Raw genomic sequence first — 24,336 nt, forward strand, 5'->3', positions numbered from 1 at the left:
CATTCTACAAAATGTAACCTTCATAAAGGTCAAGGGCATGGAACTCAAAGAAAGATCCAGATAGAAAGAGGCTAGATCATAGGATCATGATTTGGACCCATTGGTAGCAAGCACATCATGAGTAAAACTTGAAAGGAGTCTGAATGAAAGGCATATGGGGGCCAGGTATGGTGGCTCATGCCTGTAATCCCAGCACTTTGGGAGGCTAAGATGGGAGGATCGCTTGAGACCATGAGTTCGAGACCAGCCTGGTCAACATAGGAAGACCCCATCTCTATAAAAGAAAAAAAAATAATAAATTAAAAAAAAAGAAAAAGAAAGGCATACAGGAGTTTTTTGTAGTGGTCTTGCAACTTCTCTATAAATTCAAAATTGTTTCAAAATAATCTTTTTAAAATTGAGACATTAATAATTATAGATTGCATCTCATAGATTATAAAGATGATGTAAATATATGCCAAGTATATGTCAAAGTGCCTCAAAGTGCAGTCTGTAGACAGACGTTGGTCTGCAAACGGTTACCCTGCCACATCAAGAGGTGAAGCTTGCACCATAATGTGTGTCAACCGCCTCACCAAGCACACTGTAGTTTGGCGGACAGGTTTTTAGTGCCTGACTTTCTCCATGAAGAAAGCAGTATGTTGATTTACAGTTTGCACCAAGCTCCTCAAGCATCAGAGACCCACACTTTGAGTAGCGCTGGTGTAAATGACAGCTAATCATGAGTTGAACTTCATAAAGGGGCATGTTAAATTGGAGCGTTCTCTCCGGTGACAGTCACAGTTAAAAAATAGTCATAATCATATGACCCCCAGGATCCCAGTTCAGAACATACTCATGAAGGCATTTTGGATGAAAAAGATGGATTTGGCATGCACATGACCCAGAATGGACCATAAATCAGCCCAATAACCTCATGGACCTTTTTGTTCAAGATTATTTCTATCTACCGGCATCTCTACAGTCCTCAAAGGAGGAGAATGCCTCCCACACTTCCTTAGTTCATCGTTGATTCTTCAGCAAATGAACACCAGTGAGACTCTTGCAATAGAGAAGAAAAAGTAATAATTTAAGACTCATTCATGTTTAAATGAGTTAGTACAGAGGAAAAGCTGTTTCATACAACTTTAGGAAAAACATCTCTTCATCCTAAAAGAGATATTTCTTCAAGTGTTGGTGTCTAGCAAACTGGAAAACAAATGTCTGCACATGATTTTTTTTTTTTTTTTTTAGAGGTGGGGTCTTGCTATGTCACCCAGGCTGGAGTGCAGTGACTATTCACAGGCATGATCATCACACACTAGTGTTAAACTCTGGGCTTAAGCCATCCTCCTGCCTCAGTCTCCCAAGTAGCTGGGACCACAGGCACATGCCACCATGCCTGGTTTGTACTTGATTTTTAAAGTTCTTGGCCATGTGTTTCTTAACAATTGTCTTTGAAAATCATCTTTGTTGGTATGTTCTTCTCATGCAATTGGAGACAGTTCTTCCTGCTAGTTTCACATTTTACTTTTTGGTGGGTTCTACTTGCCCATTCCTCACTGATATGAGCATTTTTTCCCCTTTATTTCCTTTTTTTATTTTTATTTTTTAACTTCCTGTGTTATGCACCAAACCATACTGCTCTGCCCCTGTTGCCAAGAACTTATGTCGCCAGTGTAAATAAGATCACCTGCTTTGTGCGTTGCAGTTCAGAGTGGCAGGGATTTCAAGATCCAGTGGTTTCAGGGTAGCACTCCACGCTGATATACATGGCCTTTTGGACCATCCAAGTCTACCAGCAGTAAGGAAGATTAAAGAAATTGGCAGGATCTTCCGTGTCAGCCAACATTATCAGCAACTGCTGCACATTCCGGAAGAACATCAACACCCCTACTTTGACCCACACGAATCAATCGTCCTTGCTGCACCAGCTCTTCTGTAGCACCTGGAAGTGCTGCCAAACAAGGGGCTGACTGCCCAGGGTTGGCTCTTCCAGACAGCATTGTTTGTCCTGGGTCTCCAGAAACTGTCTCACCAGAACTAAATCTGCAAATATGAGTAACATACACCTGGACAGAGCCCTGGAGGGTGCAGACGGGTTTTCAGGGATCAGCAGAAATGCTGAAAAACAGATCGTCTTGCTGCAGGTGTGGTGGCTGCCAAGGCAGGCAGAGCCCTTGGGCTAGAGCCACATCTGAGGTACCTTTTCATTTCCAAGCTTTAAAAAAGCATGATATTTCTTGATATAGGTTCTCCATCATCTGGCCTCTGCCTATTCCCATAGCACATCCCCTGCTGGCCACTGCCACACATTGTAGACGTCCACCAATGCCAAGTTGCTTGGTGGGCCCCACACACCCCATGCTATTTCCCACCTCCAGGCTCTGCTCATAAAATTCCTTCTGCCCTGTTGACTAGAGGCAGTGCCCAGCATGGAGTAGCCACCCAGGCATGATTATGGAACTGAGCTCATGAGACTTCAGGTCCCTTCTCTTCATGTGGAGTCTTGCTGTGTCTCCCAGGCTGGAGTGCAGTGGCGTGATCTCAGCTCACTTGTCTCCCAAGTTCAAGCAATTCTCCTGCCTCAGCCTCCTGAGTAGCTGGGATTACTGGCATGTGCCATCATGCCCAGCTAACTTTTTATATTTTTTAGTAGAGATGGGGTTCACCATGTTGGTCAGGCTGGTCTCGAACTCCTGACCTCAAATGATCTGCCCACCTCGGCCTCCCAAACTGCTGGGATTACAGGCATGAGCCACCACACCTGGCCTGCCCACTCTTTAAGGCTTCTCCTTGGTCCATTTCCCATAGACACGAGATCTGACCTGTCTCAGCATAGGCTAAGCCTATCCCAGAGGCATAGATGCTGATCAGAATTGTAAGCTGGAGAAGATAACACTTTGCATTAGATTAACCAACAACATGAATACAGCTTCTAGAAATATCTCAGGTAATGAATGAGACTGCCTCGTCCAAATTACAAAAATATCCAGGGTGTGATAATATCTGTTTCTGTTAACATAATGGTCCTTAGTTGCTATGATAATCTTCTCCCTTGGCCTGACTCTAGTGGATGAGGTTATCCGGGCCCTATCACTTCCCAGCATCAAAGCAGTCTTCTAATCTGCCATACAAACTAGGGCGCTTTTGAAGGTCAGAAGAATTGCTATTTATAATACACCAATGCGACAGGTATAAATAAGACCGTTCCTGGCAAATTGAGATACACAGCGACATTTCCTATCAGACTTTAAAGTATCTCACATAAATAGATCCTCAACAAGTGTTTGCTGGATGAATGTATTTCTTTTTTCCTCCCTTGTTGTAATTTAAGTTTCTTAAGAACAGAGTTAGCTGGGCGTGGTGGCTCACGCCTGTAATCCCAGCACTTTGAGAGGCCGAAGCCGGTCGATTACCTGAGGTCAGGAGATCGACACCATCCTGGCTAACACGGTGAAACCCCATCTCTACTAAAAATACAAAATATTAGCTGAGCATGTTGGCGTGCGCCTGTAATCCCAGCTACTCGGGAGGCTGAGGCAGGAGAATCCCTTGAACCCGGGAGACAGGGTTGCAGTGAGCTGAGATTGCGCCATTGCACTCTAGCCTGGGCAACAAGAGCGAAACTCTGTCTCAAAAAAAAAAAAAAAAGAAGAAGAAGAATAGAGGCAATGTCTAATATTTCTTCTAGATTACTCATAATAATGGATATATCATAGCCACTCAAAAATATCTGTTAACTGTCTTATGATGAGATATTCTTTCCAAGTGAAAATTCCCTATGGGTAACTGGAAATACAAGAATAGAACTTTGCTGAGAAGTTAAAGCTAGAATATTTGGATAGGTCTTTAGAGGATATAGGGTTAGCTGGGAATAGAAACCCTCTCAAGATACTATAGATACCTAAGAAAAATCAGTGAAGAGATCTGAAATATATCCACAGGAGGATGAAAGCCTCCTGTTGTTTGCTGAGCTAGAGCAAGATAGAAGTCATGAGCTTTTACTAATCATTGTATTTTATAGTGTGGGAAGGGGGAAGAGAAGACTGAAGATTATTTTTTTTAGCCAAAAAAAAAAAAGTAATAAAATGGCTAATTTTAGGTAACATCAGCCTTTGGCAATAATACTCGAATGCAATAGAATAAAAAGACAGCTGGATGCAGTGGCTCACACCTGTGATCCCAGCACTTTAGGAGGCCAAGGCAGGCAGATTGTTTGAGCCCAGGAGTTAGAGACCAGCCTGGTCAACATGGTGAAACTCTGTTTCTACAAAAAAATTAAAAAGTTACCTGGGCATGTTGGGGCATGCCTGTGGTCCCTCCCAACTACTTGGGAGGCTGAGGTGGAAGGATCACTTGAGCCTGGGAGGTCAAGGCTGCAGTGAGCTGAGATCACGCCACTGCACTCCAGCCTGGGTGACAGAGCGAGACCCTGTCCCAAAAATTAAAAAAAAAAAGAACAAAAAAGAATAAAAAGATAGACTCTTACATAGTTGACACAGGAAAGAACTGTGGAGCACCAGTGACTCCTACTGCCTCATTTTACAGATGAGAGAATTAAGGCCCCGGGAATTTAAATGACATCCAGTTACCTGTTCCCCTTCTGGAACATTCTTGCTGTGAGAATTTGACATTTGATTAGCCATTGGTGAGACTTCAGCAGTCCTGGGGAAACTTCAGTCTTCATTCCAAGGTATGGCTATAGTTTTGCCCCTTTAGATTAGAAACCAGAAACTTTTGAAGTTTTGCCAAGCTAAGGGCCTTCTCCTTATTTGGTGGCTCTAACTCCCATAAGGTCTAGGTTAGCAAATGTGGATCTGTTCTGGCAAGCAGCAGGAGAAGTGGAAAGAGGGAGATGGCAAATGGAAGTCAAAAGCAAAAGTGGTGCCACCTGGCCTTCCAATATGTGAAAATCCAGCCCTCGTCATTGCTGGCCCACAGCTTGTAAGATGCTGACATGTGATTTAGACATCCCCAGAACCAACTGGAGAGGTCAGTCTCAGAGTAAATTGAGGGCATAAATTTATGACAAACTAGAAAGCTCCATTTTAAGTCCTGTTATAGTTTCAGCAGTGGCCAGAAATGTCACTTTTGCGAGGTCACTTTATTTTTGCAAGGCTCTCCTGGTATTTCAAGAATTCTCTTTGTCACAAAATTATGAGAAGTAACACCTTGGACATTTGCACTTGGACCACTGCAAGGTTAAATTCATTCCCCAAAGTTACACAGTGAGCCTAAAGGAAGGCATATTTTATGCCCATAACCTCATTCTAAAGCCATTTCTGAGAAGATCAGGAAGGTGAATTCTTCCATTGGCTGTGTCCCAAGCTGTCATTCTCAAAAGGACTGCTGTAACACACTGAGTTGGCCCCATGCCTCTTCCTGCGTTACTTTTTTTTTTCCCAAGCAGGATGATTTTTCCAACACAATTATTTAAATAAAAATAATACAGGCCGGGTATGGTGGCTCACGCCTGTAATCCCAGCACTTTGGGAGGCCGAGGTGGGTGGATCATGAGGTCAGGAGTACGAGACCAGCCTGGCCAAGATGATGAAACCCCGTCTTTACTAAAAATACAAAAATTAGCCGGGCGCAGTGACAGGCGCCTGTAATCCTAGCTACTTGGGAGGCTGAGGCAGGAGAATCACTCAAACCCAGGAGGCAGAAGTTGCAGTGAGGCGAGATCGCACCACTGCACTCTAGCCTGGGTGACAGAGCGAGACTCCGTCTCAATAATAATAATAATAATAATAATAATAATAAGACAAGGTGGAGATGAGGGAGGGGAGGTGTAAACCCTTAGAGATTCCAGAAACTGACAAGTTTCTTGTACCAAGAAGGCACTAGCAAGAGCCTTAGTTTAATTTACTTAATGAATACTTATGGACTGATGAATTCTTGGGAGAAGAGGCCCTGTGTCCAATCTACCGTGCTGTTAGTATAGGGCTAGGCATGGTACTGAAGTGGCGTCATGGAAAATGAGTTCTGCAAGGAAGTCATAAATGGAAACAACCTTTTCCGCCCACCTTGGACAGATTAGGCAGGGAGACAATTTTGGTAGGTGGGAAACATAAGCCGCCCAACTCCAGAGCACAGGCTCCCAAGATGGATGACTATCATACCCTTGAGTTTTCTCCCTTTGTAGGAATTAGTACCTTATGATTGAAAAAAAAAGTGACCAGGCCAGGATCAAGGCACTTCTAAGGAATGGCAGGCCAGCAGCACAGACTGAAACATGGTAGCTCTGGGGGAAACGGGGTTAGATAGAGTCAGAGATCTGGAGAACACCACCTTAAGAACCAGAGATCCTGGCTTTATTATCTGAATTTCATTATTGGAAAATATCTGGGAATTAAAGATATCAATGATACCATGGATACTCTAAGATTCATGGTCCACAAGCAAAATTTTGCTGACAGATTTATTTCTGGTTCCTGGCCACCAGAAACCAACCATAGAATTAGGCTAAGTAATTTCAGGAAGAGATCTCAGTTCATTCTGACTTACTGAGGAGCAAGTAGAGGTAAAGACAGGGACAGTGAATTGCCCAAGATCACACAGGGGGTTAGCAACAACAGGGACCCACAGTCCAATCTCATGACTCTCAGACAAAAGCATATCTTCCACATCCACAGGACTCCCTCCCTCTGGAGCCCCCTGGACTGCAGGCGTCTCTTGGATATGGATGTTCCCCCTACACAAGGTAATCAGAAGGGTAAATATTCAGGGTGTGTATTTACATAACCATGAACCATGCTACTTTTTGTCTGTGAGGAAGGATGGATAAAACCTTTATCTACCCCATTCTGATAAGAAAAGGGGCCTTCAAGTCAGGCAGATCTAGATTTTAGTCTTGCTTCCAAACACACTCAGCTGTGTGACTGAGAGACAACTCACTTGATCCCTTTAGGTCTCACTCATTGATTTGCAAAATGAGAACAATATTTGCCCCTAATGTAAAGGTTTGGGGGAAGGCCAAATGAGATAATGTATACGGAACATTTAGCACCAGGCCTTGCAAAGAATATATAAGCAATTATTATTACAGTTGACCCTTGAATAATGTGAAAGTTAGGGATGCTGACCCCCGCCATGCGGTCAAAAATCTGCATATAACTTTTGACTTCTCAAAAACTTAACTACTAATAGTTGACTTTTGACTGGAAACCTTGCCAATAATATAAACAGTCAATTAGCCCATATTTTGCATGTGGATTATATACTATATTCTTATAAAGTAAGCTAGAGAAAAGAAAATGTTATTAAGAAAATCATAAGGAGAAGAAAATACATTTACAGCACTGTACTGTATGTATTGATACCGTAAGTTTCCATTGCCTGTTCACAAGATGAATAATCTGTCTGAAATGGTGGCAACCACAGCTGCAGAGCTCAATCTATGGTACATATCAAGCAAGTCAACTTTTTCTTGTAATGTCATGACTTTCCTCAGTTTCTTGGGAGCAATTTCAGTGTCACTAGGGGCACTCTATATGGATCTCATGATATTATTCAAGGTTTATGGTACTACACTAAAAAGAATGGAAAAGTTTGAAACATTGCAAGCATTATCAAAACGTGACACAGAGACACAAAGTGAGCACATGCACTTGGAGAAATGGTGATGATAGTCTTGTTTGATGCAGGTTGCCACAAACTTTCATTTTGTAAAAAATTCAGTATCCACAAAGCACAATAAAACAAGGTATGCTTATATTGGGAAGCTCTGTTATTTGGTCCATACACATACACAATTGTTATGTCTTCCTGATAAGTTGATACTTTTATCATTATGAAATGTCCCTCCTTATCTCTGGTAATAATTTTAGTTTCAAAGTCAACTTCATCTGATATTATTGCCACCCAGTCTTCTTATGTTTATTGTCTATATGGTATATGCTTCTCTTTCTATTCTATTCTTTTACTTTATCTTTACTTTCAATCTAATATTTTTATATTTACAGTGTAACTCTTATAGGCAGTGTTCATTAGGTCTACCTTTTTTATCCATTATGACCATTTCTGCCTTTTAATTGGAATGCATAGTCTATTAATATTTAATAATAATAATAATTATTATTTTTTTGAGATGGAGTTTAGCTGTGTTGCCCAGGCTGGAGTGCAGTGGCGCAATCTCGGCTCACTGCAAGCTCCACCTTCCAGGTTCACGCCATTCTCCTGCCTCAGCCTCCTGCATAGATGGGACTACAGGCGGCCACCACCAAGTCCAGCTAATTTTTTGTATTTTTTGGTAGAAATGGGGTTTCACCATGTTAGCCAGGATGGTCTCGATCTCCTGACCTCATGATCCGCCCACCTCGGCCTCCCAAAGTGCTGGGATTACAGGCATGAGCCTCCGTGCCTGGCCTATAATTATTGTTGTGGTTGGATTTAGGCCTACTATTTTCTATTTGTTTTCTCTTGGTCCCATCTGTGTTTTGTTCCTCTGTTCCTCCTTTCCTACATTTTTTTTAGTTAACTGTACATTTTAGAATTTTATTTTAATGTATCTAATGGCTTCTTATTTATGACTATTTGCATTAGTTTTTAGTGATTATTCTAGGGATTAATGTATACACCCTTAACTTTCTTAATTACTTAGGGCTACTTTTGCACCACTTTACGTGAAATATACAAATCTTGCACTTGTACAGGTCCTTTTACTCTCCCATTCTTTTTGATATAGTTTTCATGTATCTAGATACATTTTACCAATATCCATATACATCTGTATACATTATAAACAATGTCTTAATTTTTGCTTTAAATAGTTATATGTATTTTAAAGAAATTAAAGGGGAAAAGTCTTTCATGTTCACCCAAATGCTTAACATTTCTTATGCTCTTCATTCCGCCTTGAAATTCCGAGTTGCTATGTACTATGGTCTGAATGTATGTGTCTCCCTAAGATTCATATGTTGAGAAAACCCTAAGGTGATGGTATTAAGAAGTGGGACCTTTGGGAGGTGATTAGGCCATGAGGATGGGACCCTCATAAGTGGGATTATTACCTTTATAAAAGAGCCCAAGGAACCTCAGTTGCCTCTTTCACCATGTGAGGATATAACAAGAAGACGTCATCTGTCAAGCAGAAAGTGGGCCCTCACCAGACACCAAATCTGCTGACGCTTTTAGCTTCCCAGCCCCCAGAACTGTAAGAAATAAATTTCTGTTTACAAGCTACCCAGTTTACGGTATTTTGCTGTACCAGCCTCAATAGGTTAAGATGTGACAACTTTTCCATTATTCTAAAGAACTTATATTGTAGTATTTCTTAGAGTTCAGATCTGCCAGTAATTAATTATCTTAGATTCTGTGTATCTGAAAAATGTCTTCATTTCACTTTCATTCTTGAAGTATATTTTTACTGGATATAGATATTCTGGATTGAGAGTATTTTTCTTTTATACTTTAAAGATGTTACTCCACTGTCTTCTGTCCTCCATTGTTTCTGCAGAGAAATCAGTGATAATTGACATTGTTGCTCTCCATTGTAAACTATGTTTTCTTTAGCTACTTTCAAGATTTTCTTTTTGCCTTTGGTTATTAGTAATTTGATGGTTACTTAATTGATAAATGTTGTTTATGTTCTGATTGTTCCACTGACCAGCCATCCCCCAAACTCCCTCCCTCTCCTCAGTCCTCCCTATTCCCTGAGACATAACAATATTGAAATTAGGCCAATTAACAAAGTTGTTATTGTTAACAATTTCAATAACAATATTGAAATCAGGCCAATTAATAATGTTACAACGGTTTCTAAGTGTTCATGTGAAAGGAAGAGTCACACATCTCTCACTTTAAATCAAAAGATAGGAATCATTAAGCTTAGTGAGGAAGCCATGTTGAAAGCTGACATAGGCCTAAAGCTAGGCCTCTTGCTCCAGTTAGCCAAGTTGCGAATGTGAAGGCAAAGTTCCTGAAGAAATTAAAAGTGCTACTCCAGTGAACACATGAATGATAACAAAGTGAAAGAGCCTTATTGCTGATATAGAGAAATTTTTAGTGGTCTGGTTAGAAGATGAAACCAACTACAACATTCTCTTAAGCCAAAACCTAACTCACAGCAAGGCCCTAACTCTCCTCAATTCTGTGGAGGCTGAGAAAGGTGAGGGAGCTACAGAAGAAAAGTTGGAAGCTACCAGGGGGTAGTTCATTAGGTTTAAGAAAATAAGCCATCTCCATCATACAGAAGGGTAAGATGAAGCAGCAAGTATTGATATAGAAGTTACAGAGAGTTATCCAGAAGATGTAGCTAACATAATTGATGAAGGTTGCTACAGTAAACAACAGGTTTTTGATGTAGAAGAAATAGCTTTTCATTGGAAGAAGATGCCATCTAGAACTTCCATAGCTAGAGAAGAGACATCAACGCCTGGCTTCATAGGAGAGGCTGATTCTCTTATTAGGGGCTAATCCAGCTGGTAAATTTTAGTTGAAGCCAATGCTCATTGACGATTCTTAAAATCCTAGGGTCCTTAAGAACTACGCTAAACCTACTCTGCCTGTGCTCTATAAAGAGAACAGAGAAGCCCAGATGATAGCACATCTGTTTACAGCATGGTTTACAGAATATTTCAAGCCCATTATTGAGAACTATTGCTCCAGAAAAAAAGTTTTCTTTCAAAATCGGACTTCTCATTGACAATGCACCTAGTGATCCAGGAGCAGTGATGGAGAATGTACAGGAGATTAATGCCGTTTCCCGCCTGCTAACACAGTGTCCATGCTGCAGGCCATGAATCAAGGAGTAATTTCCAATTTCAAGTCTTATTTAAGAGATACATGTTGTGAGGCTGTAGCTGCCATACATACTGATTCCTGTGATGGAGCTGGGCTAAGTAAATTAAGAACCTTCTGGAAAAGATTTGCCATTCTAGATGCCATTATGTGGTCTGGTATGTCACGGGAGGAGGTCAAAATATCAACATTTTTAATTTTTTTCTTTTTTAGAAATATTTTTGGAGACAGGGTATCACTCTGTCACCAGGCTGCAGTGAAGTGGCACAATCATAACTCGCTGTAGCCTTGAACTCCTGGCCTCAGATAATCCCATCTCAGTTCCCCAAGTAGCTGGGCCTACAGGCATGCATCCAAAATATCCACATTGATGGGGATTTGGAAGAAGTTGATTCCAGCCATCATGGATGACTTTGAGAGGGTCAGGACTTTTAGTGGAGGAAGTCAATGTAGAGGTGGTGGAAACAGCAAGAGAACTCGAATTAGAAGTGGAACCTGAAGATATGACTGAATTGCTGCAATCTCATGATAAAACTTCAACAAATGAGGAGTTGCTTCTTACGGATGAGCAACGAAAGTGGTTTCTTGAGATGGAATCTACTCCTGTTGAAGATGCTGTGAACATTCTTGAAACAACAACAAAGGATTTAGAATATTACCTAAGCCTAGTTGACACAGCAGCGGCAGGATTTGAGAGGACTGACTAATTTTGAAAGAGGTTCTACCATGGGTAAAATGCTATTAAACAGCATCACAAGCTACAGAGAAATCTTTTGTGAAAGCGAGTGTCAATCAATGCAGCAAATTTCACTATTGTCTTATTTTCATAAATTGCCACAACCACCCTAACCTTCAGCAACCACCATCCTACTAAGTTAGCAGCCATCAATACTGAGGCAAGACTCTTCACCAGCAAAAACATTATGACTTGCTAAAGGCTTGGATAATTGTTAGCAATTTTTTAGCAATACAGTATTTTTATTTTTATTTATTTATTTTTTGAGATGGAGTCTCACTCTGTCACCCAGGCTAGAGTGCAGTGGCGTAATCTCAGCTCACAGCAACCTCTGCCTCCCAGGTTCAAGCGATTCTCTCACCTCAGGCTCCTGAGTAGCTGGGATTACAGACACCCACCACCATACCTGACTAATTTTTGTATTTTTCGTACAGATGGGGTATCAACATGTTGGCCAGGCTGGTCTCGAACTCCTGACCTCAAGTGACCCACCCGCCTTGGCCTCCCAAAGTTCTGGGATTACAGGCATGAGCCACCGCACCTGGCCTGAAGTATTTTTAAATTAAGATCATAGGTACATCTTTTTTTAGACATAGTGCTATTGGACACTTAATAGACTTTAGTAGAGTATAAAGATAACTTTTATGTGCACTGGGAAACCAAAATATTCAGGTGATTTGCTTTATTGCAATACTTGTTTTATTTATTTATTTATTTTTATTTTTTATTTTTAGATGGAGTCTCACTCTGTCACTCAGACTGGAATGCAGTGGTGTCATCTTGGCTCACTGCAACCTCCGCTTCCCAGGTTCAAGTGATTCTCCTGCCTTAGCCTCCCAAGTAGCTGGGATTACAGGCACCCATCACCATGCCTGGCTGATTTTTGTATTTTTAGTAGAGACAGGGTTTCACCATTTAGGCCAGGCTGGTGTCGAACTCCTGACCTCAAATGATCTACCCACCTCAGCCTCCCAGAGTGCTGGGATTACAGGTGTGAGCCACCTTGCCCAGCCTACACTTGCTTTATTGTAGTGGTCTGGAACAGAAACTGCAATATCTCCAAGGTATGTCTGTACATAACATCAGAAAGTTGCATGGGACATTTGATGATTCTACATGGGAGAGAAGGTGATAGGAAGTAAACTGTTGGTGGCAGGAGAATGGAGGTACTGGGTTCAGGTAAGCACTTGTGTGGCATTTCACCTCCCCAAACAGTGGAAAGTCTGGCTTATTCCTCTGACCTTTATGAACAAGACATTCCTATGTCCTTAGACGTTCTTTACTATGACTTCTACAACAACCTGGGCATCATATGGAAGGGCTTCATCAGAGCAGGTGAGTGACCTTATATATGATAACTAACAGTGTTATGAATTTGGGCTCAACAGACTTTCTTGAGATCTTTGAGAACTTGCCCTTGCCTGCCATTGTGCCACATGCTATGAACCCTCTGCCTTCAAATAGCTTAAAATATATTTGGGGAGGTAAGTCAGAATGACATAAAAACAATTCCTAACACTATAAGGCACCACTGAAGTTTCAAATAATCCATTCAGATACAAAGTCACCAGGGAAAGAGAGCATTTAAGAACGGTAGGATTTAGAAAGGAATGCGGTTTGGGACTCCTGGAGTAGGTGTGCTGTGAGCAAAAGAAGACAATGATCTTGATGATCTTGGCTTCCCAGGAAACAGAGAGCACAGGACACTGGCTGGAGGCGAGCTTCATAGAATCATCCCACCCTTCAGATGAAAGAAGCAGATGAAGATCTAAGGTTATTGTTGGCTTCCTCTTTTGCCATTCATAAAACAATATACATATTTGAATAGAAGCTTTGCAAACAATGATCGGGACTGTTGGCCAGATGTACCCTACAGGAGGTGGGAGAAAAGCAGCAATCCATCCTAGCCCCATGCAGGGAATGTATTATTTTATGCCAAGCAGAGCCCTCAAAATAGTGTAAAAAGCCAAGATCTCTGCTGTTGGTGTGATGAATTTCCCAGGAAGGGGAGAGCAGAGGGGCTCTTTCCTTCTCTCTAAAACAAAGGAGAATGGTTTGGCCCCAAGCAGAAGCAAGCAGGGGATAAATATTTACTGGCGATTTAAGAAAACAAGGGATGATGTTGCTCTGCCCCAACCAATGGAGTTGCTTCTCTTTACTTGATGTTCTCTCAGCATTTTGTACACAGTTTCTACCTCCCTATGAGGCACTTGCATCTCTAACATCTTGGGATTTTTCTTCTCATTCTTTTGGATTTGGGTGTCTCACTACCATATGATTATAAGCACCCCAGAAGCAGGAGCTACTTCCTCTTCCCCTTCAAGTGCCCCTGAGGTTCAGGATACTGCAATGCAATGAACGGGTGTATAGTTAATACGCCTGTCTAGTTAATCAAATGAATCTGGACAGAGCTGCTTTCTCTGCAGCTTTTACTACCCAGAACCCCACGTGTAGGCTGACTGGGCACAGACTGAGATAACCAACTGTCCTACAGGAACTCTGGAAGAGGTGGCCACTGATAACCTGGCCCCTGCTGTGTTGTTCAGTGTCTGTGACTCTGAGAGCACAACAGATTTTTCCTATCTCACTACAGAAATTCCATGGTGCCAGACAGGAGGTCTTGGCTTGAGCCAGAGTCAGCTTTGTAAAAAGTATATAGTGGGACACAGAGGGTATTATGCTAAAAAAGAGAATACCATAGAAGGGGCAGAACTAAGCAAAAACGATACCACCTCACTATAAAGAACATTTTTCTAATCCATTATTTGAACGCAAAAGCTACAAATAGTTCGTTGAGTGTCTATATCTACAAAGCACAAAGGTAGGGGCTGGCATAGGAAACTGCTAAAAGCTTAAAGTTTAACTTTGAAGAATGAGTAGGATTGGATTTCTAGGCCTGGCAATATGGCCAACTGACAAGGTTTCAACAAAAATGTTTTTAAATGCACAGATGAGCTCTCAAGAAAGAAAATTGCATCTCTGTTTCCAAAAATGCAGACAGAAGTTTAAAACAAAGAGCCCAGAAAAAACATGAGTGACATTATAACTTCTCTAGGGGAGAGGTTGGAAGAATGAGCATTAAAAAACACGTGACCTGGGGTGGTGCTTCTCAAACTGTAATGTACACAGGAATCATCTGTGAGTCTTGCTAAGACAAAAATTCTGATTCTGCAGTGGGGACTAAGGGTCTATTTCTGACAGCCCACAACGTGCTGCTTCTGTGGCTGCTGGTTCAGGGCCCACACTAGGGGTCTACGTAGCATTGCATCCTAAAGCCAACATTAAGACTACATGTTAACCTCAGCAAGGCTTTGAGCCTGATAAAACCATGGAGCTGGTAACTGAAATTCCTGCATTAAGCTAGAACCCTGCTAGAGCTGCCTCCTTGGTTATAAGATCAACTAGAAAAATCTACCCATCAGTACCAAGGTATTACAAGAAAGTTTTTTCTGTTTCTGGGTGGAGAAATAAAGTTTCTCTTGAAAAATTGGAACTCTAAGCCTATACCGTGCATGGATGAAGGATTCAAATTTATTTATTTGGCCTAGGAACCCGTAAGTTCAGGAACAAACATAAGAAAAAAAACAAAAAAAAAACAAAACAGGTCTTAGGGCTGGGCGTGGTGGCTCACGCCTGTAATCCCAGCACTTTTTGAGAAGCCAAAGCGGCCTGATCACTTGAGGTCGGGAGTTCGAGACCAGGCTGGCCAACATGGTGAAACCCTGATTCTACTAAAAATATAAAAATTGGCCAGGTATGGCAGCGAGCTCCTGTAATCCCAGCCACTTGGGAGGCTGAGGCAGGAAAATTGCCTGGACCCGGCAAGCGGAGGTTGCGGTGAGCTGAGATTGCACCACTGCACTCCATTCTGGGTGACAGAGCAAAACCCTGTCTCAAAAAAACAAAAACAAAAAAAACAAGTCTTAGTTAAGTGATACCCATAGAGTCCCTGGCAGAAATAAAGATAATAACATTAGAAGAGTATTCTCATAACCCATGCCACGAGAAGTTTTTACACACACACAATGTATATTAGAGCACAAATTGGAAATTACAAAATACATAAGGCAACAATTCACCATTCATTCACCAAGAATGAGCAGACAAAATAAACAGAATTAGACTTGATAGAACAGTATGGCAATCAGAAAGAGAATATGAAAGAAAAATGTTTGAAATGATTAAATACATATCTACAAAACACAAAACCCCTAGAAAAGAACAAGGCACTATGAAAGTAGAAAAAAAAATTAAAAAAAAAGAATTTTAATGAATAAGTCTCATCATTGAGATTAAAATGCAGGGCACAGCATAACTGCAGATCAGCAAAACTGAGTAGCGAATATGGGAATTGTAAAATAGATCATTGTCATCTGCGATTGTAAAATATATGCACAGATTACCCTCTGCAACCAGAGATAAAGAGATAGAAAATATTACAGCATGTTAAGAGAAATGGAAGATGAAGAGTCAACATTTCACTGGATTTGAGTTTTGAGAGAATGAATAAGAATTCATACTTGAAGATGTTAGTCCCAGGCAGGACAGAGGAAACCAAATCTATACCAAGAAGCCTTGTAGTGAAGCTACTGAACACACACACACACACAAACACACACACACACACACACGATTTTAAAAATCTTAAAAATATACAAGGGAAAAGGGAGAGAGAGAGAGAGGAAAAAAAAAAAACAGAAGGGAGGAGAGGAGGAAGCAATGAGAGAAAAAGACAGATTACACAAAGCATAACAATTCGCCTGACGAAAGGCTTCTCAGCGACAGCGATGGACACCAGAAGATGGTGAAATAATATTTCCAACTGTTAGTGGAAAGTAATTTTAATCTAGAAACTATAGAGGGCTAAACTATTAAATAAATATAGAGATGAAACAAAAATATATTCAGATTAAGGCCGGGTGTGGTGGCTCACACCTGTAATCCCGGCATTTTGGGAGGCAAGGTGGGTGGATCACTTAAGGTCAGGAGTTCGAGACCAGCCTGGCCCCATCTCTACTAAAAATACAAAAATTAGCTGGGCGTGGTGGTGGGTGCCTGTAGTCCCAGCTACTCAGGAGGCTGAGGCACGAGAATCACTTGAACCCAGGAGGCAGAGGTTGCAGTGAGCCGAGATTGTGCCACTGCACTCCAGCCTGGGCAACAGAGCAAGACTCCATCTCTCTCTTTATATATATATATACAAATTAAGACTACGATATTATTCACAGGCCCTCAATGAAAAAGAGTATATTTTCTAAAGAAGAAAATTGAACCCAAGTGGAAAGAATAAGATACAAGTAGCATTGGAATCTTAATCAAAAACAACATGACAATAAATGTGCGAAATAAGGGTTGGGGCAGTGGTCTCAGGGATTTGTTTCACTTTTCCAGAGACTTAGGGGCAGGGGATGGTTTGGGGATAAAACTGCTCCACCTCAGATCATCAGGAATTAGATTCTCATAAGCAGCATGTAGCTTAGATCCCTCACATGTACAGTTCACAATAAGGCTCAAGCTCCTATGAGAATCGAATGCTGCTGCTGATCTGACAGGAGGCATAGCTCGGGCAGTAATGCGAGTGATGGGAAGTGGGTGTCAATACAGATGAAGCTTCTGACGGCTGCTCACCTCCTGCCCTCTGGCCCAGTTCCTAATAGGCCATGAACCAGTACCAATCCATGGCCTGGGGCTCAGGGATCCCTGAGTTAGGGGACTTGGAGGGCTTTTATGGAAAGAAATAGTTGAAATGCATACACTTTGACCTTCAAGAGACTCTGTACCATCTGAGGCTGGATGTGAGCCTGGCTCTAGCAGAGGGCTCCTTTGGTGACTAAGTGTGAAATAAAGATGTTAAGGCGGATGCTTAATCCTCTGACCCTGCTGCACTTTTTTCTTAGAACTTCTCATTACCTGGCATGGTACACTGTGTTTTATTTGTTTCTTGACTTTCTCTCCTACTATAATCTAAATTCCATGAGAAGTTGGACATGATGGCAAATGTCTGTAACCCCAGTTACTTGGGAGGCAGAGGTGGGAGGATTGCCTGAGCCCAGGAGTTGGAGGCTGGAGTAAGCAATGATTGTACCGCTGCACTCCAGCCTGAGCAACAGAGCAAGACCCTGTCTCTAAGAAATAAATAAATAAATTCTATGAGGGCAAGGACTTTGTCTATTGCGTTCCCTGGCCTGGCACATAATTAGTGCTTACATATGATTGAACACAAGAAAGGGAAAAAATTGTGCAGGGTTTCAAATGTATGGGGTGCACACTTTCTTCTAGGGGGAACAAGTGGGATGAGACTAAGAAAAATAACCAGCATTTCTGAGTGTCCACCAGGTCCTGGGCTATACACACAACACATTATCTTATTGTGCATGGATTGTGGAATAGCAAAAAGCATGTATTAGTGATCAAAATGAACTGGACTTCCAATTTGATTTAAAACACAAGCCAAGAATATTTTATTAATCTCAACTCATTGTTTTTAGATGTTACTGTGTATTTCCGAGGGAGATGTGAGCTTTGAGCTTATGTCTAATGCAATATCATGTGTCCAACTGAGGCAGCAGACATAAGCTCCTGCTCTGTTTTCCTGCTAAAGCTTTCATACTCTGGCATGGCCACACTCAACACCACTTAATGATCTAGTCATTCCAGTTTTCTAACACCTGCCTGGATAGACCCCAGGCTGCAAAAACCCTGAAATTCCGGTTCTAACAACAAATCACTGAAAATCAGAAGGCCCCACCTTGAGCTCACAGCCAGCTCCATCTCCTTGAAGACGGGGGCCCCTCATGCTCTGTGTTCTTAATAGCACCAGGAAGATCCCCTCCTGGGGTCTCTTGAGGTCAACTGTCTGCAGTAGAGATGTTGAAGCCAGAGAGACTCTCAAATTCTGATGCCTCTACCCACCCCCCACCCCCAACAGCAAACTGCAGCCAGTTTCAGATGTACCCTGACCAGAATGGTTCTTTCCATGAACGGTGTCGGACACTGTGTCCTCATTCAAAGTCCCAATGGCATGAGGGTGACCTTGTACACACAGGATTAAGGGCAAAGAACAAGAAGTATTCCCAGTCCTCACCTACAGCCAACACGTGACCTAAGAAGACCTTTTGGAGAACAGGCTGAGTGGCTGGGCAGCCATATAGAAAACTGCTAGCTGTGCATCTAGAGGCTGATGGAACAATCACGACCTGTCCTCATGGAGAAGCATCCAAGGCATGGCCCCATGTTCCTGCCACACCACATTGTCTCTTTCTCCAATGGAGTCTCGGGTACTCTTCCTTTCTGCCTTTTCTGGTGTTTGCAATCTCCACCTTCACCACTTGCTTCTTTCCCCAGGGTTGAAACAAGTTCACAAATGAACATATAAATAAACCCTTCCTCTTTCCCCCGTACATCTCCTTACTCTATCATCACCCACTCTCCCTGAATTTGTGCCCGAAACAACCCCTCCTGCTGACAGGCCCCAACAGCAGCCCAGTCAACTTATCCAAGGGTCCTTTCTTCTTCCTTTGAATGTAACTTTAAAGAAGTCTTTTGTCCTAGATGGCACACTCTAGAAGTACAAGGAGTACATCTTAGACTTCTTGTTAACTCTGAGCTTTGTACACAGAGCAGGTGCTCACAATTGCTAGAAGGAAGGGATGGAGAGAAAAAGGGATTGATTCAGAAAATGATGTCGCTGCATGCAGTATTCTAAGGAGTGAGTCTCTGAACTTGTAGACCTTGAAGAAATTGTAAAGGATCTGATTTCAGACCCAGTGGAAGCTTCAAGAACAATGTGGTTTCGAGTTCTGCTGTTTCATTATCCCGGGTTGATTCAGCTGGCTGGGCGGGTGCCCTCTTTTCTCTCTAGGAGCTCCAGCTGCTCCTCCAAGCCCCTCTTCTGGCCTGGCACTCCCCAGCCTGCAGCGGAGGTCACAGCAGATCCTACCATATTCAGAGAAACAGGAAATGCGAGCTTGAATCTCCTTCCATGTTCTCAAGAGAGTGAGATATTGGCAAGCACCTGTTTTCTCAGCACTGAGAAAAGGGATCAGGGATTGGTGAGTAGAAGACACTAGTTTGGGTAATGCAGGGCTTTTGCTCTCATTTTGACAAGATGAAAACCACACAATAATTTATGAACCACACAGCCAACTTTTAATCACCACGATTACTATAGGCAGGCAACGGCAGTGTTGATAGGAGTGTGGGGGAGAGTTTCCTGGAGGAGGTGAGGTGGAAGCTTGTCCTGGTGCAATGTGCGGTGTGGGAACAATGTCCAAGAACCATGGTTTGCAGTTCTGTGGCATGGCCTAAAGGCTTTGGAAGGCCCCGGAGGACAAAAGCACGTGTCAAAGCTACAGACACTTTGCAGTTCCTTTCAAAGGGCCCACAGGATGGGGATGGAGTCAGCGGGAGGGGCATCTACCATGCTGTTAAACGGAGAAGAGAGGTTTGGAGATTTGGGGACTGGGCTTTTGCACACCAGGGACAAAGCATGAGTGCAGCTTGTGATAAGAACTGATTTCTTCCCGGCCCCAGTCACCCCTGCTTTTGGTGATAGTTTCCATTTAAAAGTGAATTCCTATGAAAGGAGCTCTGGGGCCTACCCCGTGCCTGCGACCTGGGGTGGAGCAGACAAACACTGAAAAAGGGCTGACATGTATGGATGCCTCTGGCGATAGCAGTGGTTATATTTAGTCCCAAGCTCAAGTTAAACAGGGGGCCTCCTGCAATATGTATGAAGAGAGCACCAAGAGCAAACAGAAGTGCAGGGCCAGTAAAAATAAAAGAGCAAAGTGCAAGGCTCGAAAGAATAAATATGAACAGGCTCTGGCCCCGAGATATGCCAGGTAGGTGGAGCTAGTCACTGTGAACAGGGCCAGGAGAGCCAGTGTCACTGCAGAGGGGCCCCTTCCCATTGTCAAGTGCTCATAGTGAGTACAATGAATCCTCCAAGGCCTCCTGCCTTTACCATCCACTCTCCAGCTGCATGCTTAAGAAAACGCTGGGAAATGATCCCCCTGGGTCTCAGTTTCTTCATCTATAAAATAAGGGGACTGAGTCGCAAAAAAACCAAATTCCTCTCCTGCATTAGGATTTTTCCAACTCACCTTACTAGCTGCCTGCAAAGGTGTGAGGCTGAATGACACCTCCTCTGTTCCCCAAACACTTTTGACATAGTGACCCAACTGTTAGTTATCTTGATCATGTCCTCTAAGGATCAATTGAGCAAAGAGCCAAAGAACCCACGTTGTTTTTTTTTTCTTTTTCAGAACTAGAGTTGATCTACTTTCAAGTTTAACAGCTCAGCTCCTAAAGGAAAATCTGACTGTCTGTGTAGCAGCAATACACTGGGCTGGCAGCCTCTTATAGCACCTTGGAGTGTATTAGAAAAAGTTACTCTCTCCAGGTAGGCAGAGTCTTGAGGGCCCCCAGCTTGGTGAAGGGAGCTCAAGCTGCATCTCATCACCTCCCCACCCCAAACCCTCTCCACTCACCCCTTGGCCGGCACTTCTGTGGGGCAGAACCTACACAATCCTACACCTTAATACAGCAGGGGGCTGTCAAAGTCAGGAAGGTTTATTTTCTTCATGCCTGTTCCTTACTTACAGAGCCTCTTTTTCATGTCCACTCTACTGCCTGGATTCTTCTGCTTTTTGTTTCATGTACTCTCCTTTCTCTCTGATGTGTCATCTCCACACATGTAAGCATGAAGATGGTGCAAAAGTAATTACTTTCAATGGCAAAAGCTGCAATTACTTTTGCACCAACCTAATAATAGCGTGATAACACACAGATTCACAAAACAGGTCATACTTTTATTCACCACTCTAGGCTTCCTTCCTGAAAGTCAGGAACACAGTTTATCTGAGCAAAATGCTTGACCCATAGTGGATATTCAGTAAATACTGTTGAATGAATGAAAAACAATCTCCCAGTGGTTCTAAATTGCCTTTGAATCATGGATTTCTTTGAAATCTGATGAAAGCCAGGGTGATATGATTTGGCTCTGTGTCCCCACCCAAATCTCATCTCGAATTGTAATCCCCATGGGGAGGGGCCTGGTGGGAGGTGATTGGATCATGGGGGTGGTTTCCCCCAGGCTGTTCTCGTGATAGTAAGTGAGTTCTCACGAGATCTGATGGTTTAAAAGTGTGGCACTTCCCCTGCATCTTGCCGCGTGCCTCGCTTCCCCTTCTCCTTCTGCCAAAAATGTAAGTTTCCTGAGGCCACCCCAGCCATGCGGAACTGTGAGTCAATTAAACCTCTTTTCTTCATAAACTACCCAGTTTCAGGTAGTTCTTTATAACAGTTTGAAAAGGGACTAATACACAGGGATATTTTCTTGCAAAATGAACACATACAAACATACTAAATTTTGCATACAGTTTGGGAAGGATCACCAACTCCTAGCAGGAAGGGATTTAGATTTTAAGCCAGGATAAAAAGGTGTGATCCCTTTAAAAAAAAAAAAGGTTGGGGGGGGACTAGAAAAATGAACTAGGACCTGACCCTCACCAAGAATCTAATGTGTCACCGGGTAACGGGTCTGTCATCTTCTTTAATCCTTACAACCACCCTTTAAATAGGCATTACTTTCTTCATTCTACCAAGGAGAAAATGAGGTTTCAATAGCTTTTCCATTGTGAAACATCAGACTGAATATTCAATCCAAGTCTCTTTTACCTGCAAACTCGTGTTCTCTCTGATATGTCATTCTGCCTCCAAATATTACAAATTCTCAGGATTCTACAGTCAATTCCCAATTATTGTGTTTTGATGGATGAGGCCCTGTAAAAAAAACTACCATCTAAACCAAGCAAACAAATGCATCTTAAATATAGTCATATATTTTAGATTAGACAATTTTATAAAGGATTCCTATGGAGTTTTAACAAAATCTATAAAATGATTGCCAAATGTATCTTGCACATTATATTTTCCTTAGATTCTTAGACTAACAGTAAAGCAAAATGAAACCAACATCTCAGCTAATCAGAGTGCCCCTCACTGGCACCTGTGACTAGGTTAATATGCTTCTGTCCGTTCTGAAAGAAAGCAAAACACAAGATAAGGCTCTTGACTTTAGCATACATTGACTCATTCACTTACGCCATGGATAGAAACACAAACTGCAGGGTCCAAAAGACCTAGGTTTGAGTTCTACCCTTTTCGCTAGTTGTTAAGAGACCTTAGGCAAGTTACTTAACTTTGAAAAGGCTTAGCTTCCTCATTTTAAATGAGGGTATTCACAGTACCTATTTCAGAGGAATTATTGAAGGGGTTAATGAATAATGCACTTAAACTTCATAGTGCAATGCTTGGCTTGTAGTAAACGTGCAGTAAATGTTAGCTACAATTTTTCTTCTTTACCATCTTAGTCTTCATCGATGTGGTTCTACAGTGAGCTGACATGAACAGAATGATGGCCCTGAGGTTCAACAGAACTGGTAGTTTGCCACATGACTCAGCAATTCCACTCACAGTTGTCTACCCAAAAGAAATGAAAAAATGTGTCCATACCAATACCGTTAGCAAAGATTGCAGCATTATTCATAATAACCAAAAAGTAGAAACAACCTCAAAGGTCCACTGATAGGTAAATGGATAAATAAACTGCTGTATCATACAATGGAATGCTCTTCAGTAGTAAAGACCATGAAAGCCACGTGAAAAAGAGTATACAGTGTATGATTATTTATTTATTTGGTTGGGTTTTTTTTTTTTTTTTTGAGAGAGTGTCCCACTCTGTTGCCCAGGCTGGATTGCAATGATACCATCACAGCTCACTGCTGCCTTGACCTCCCAGGCTCAACTGATTCTTCCACCTCAGTCTCCTGAGTAGTTGGGATCACAGGCATGCACCACCACACCTGGCTATTTTTTTATTTTTTGTAGAGACAAGGTCTCACTATATTGTCCAGGCTGGTCTTGAACTCCTGGGCTCAAGCAAACCTCCTGACTCCCTAAGTGCTGGGATTACAGGCATGAGCCACAGTGCCTGGCCCTGTATGATGATTTATACAAAATTCTGAAAAAGTTGAACTAATCAGTAGCACTGGAGTTCAATTCTTACTTGGGGAGAAGGAAGAAGGGAGCAAAAGAACTCTTTGTTGGTGGATGGATATGCTCATCATATTGTGGTGATGGTTTTATGGGTATATACAGATGTTAAAACTTACCAAATTGTAGCCAGGTGTGGTGGCTCATGCCTGTAATCCCAGCACTTTGAGAGGCTGAGGTAGGTGGATCATTTGAGGTCAGGAGTTTGAGACCAGCCTGGCCAAAATGGTGAAACCCTGTCTCTACTAAAAATACAGAAATTAGTCGGATGTGGTGGGGGGCGCCTATAATTCCATCTACTTAGAAAACTAAGGCAGGAGAATCACTTGAGCCTGGGAGGCGAAGGTTGCAGTGAGCCGAGCTTGCGCCACTGCACTCCAGTCTGAGTGACAGTGAGATCCTGTCTCAAACAAACAAACAAAAAACTTACCAAATTGTATATTTCAAATATGTGCAATTTGCTGTATGTCAATTATACCTCAATAAAGCTATTAAACATTTTTTTCTATTTCTTTATTAAAATTTATTTTTTTATTTCAATAGGTTTTTGGGGAACAGGTGGTGTTTGGTTACATGAATAAGGTCTTTTGTGGTGACTTCTGTGATTTTGGTGCGCCCATCGCCCAAGCAGTGTACACTGTACCCAAGGTGTAGTCTTTTATCCCTCACCTCCCTCCCAACCATTGCCCAGAGTCCCCAAAGCCCACTGTATCATTCTTTTTGTTATTGTTGTTGAGATGGAGTCTCATTCATTCTGTCACCCAGGCTGGAGTGCAAAGGCGCCATCTCGGCTCACTGCAACCTCTGCCTCCCGGGTTCAA

At 42.2% G+C, this 24,336-nt stretch overlaps 1 protein-coding gene across 1 annotated transcript in view; it reads right to left on the reverse strand.

Annotated features, from left to right (window-relative positions):
- Positions 1-22,724: 22,724 nt before the first annotated feature.
- Positions 22,725-24,336, reverse strand: part of ERI1 (exoribonuclease 1) — a 98,042-nt gene continuing 96,430 nt past the window's right edge. Inside the window, exon 8 of the mRNA XM_054498160.2 lies at positions 22,725-22,942. The gene's annotated coding sequence lies outside the window, so the exon portion shown is untranslated. The remainder of the gene's footprint in view (positions 22,943-24,336) is intronic.

Source organism: Pongo pygmaeus, chromosome 7 (genome assembly GCF_028885625.2).
Source record: "Pongo pygmaeus isolate AG05252 chromosome 7, NHGRI_mPonPyg2-v2.0_pri, whole genome shotgun sequence".
Lineage (NCBI taxonomy): Eukaryota > Metazoa > Chordata > Mammalia > Primates > Hominidae > Pongo > Pongo pygmaeus.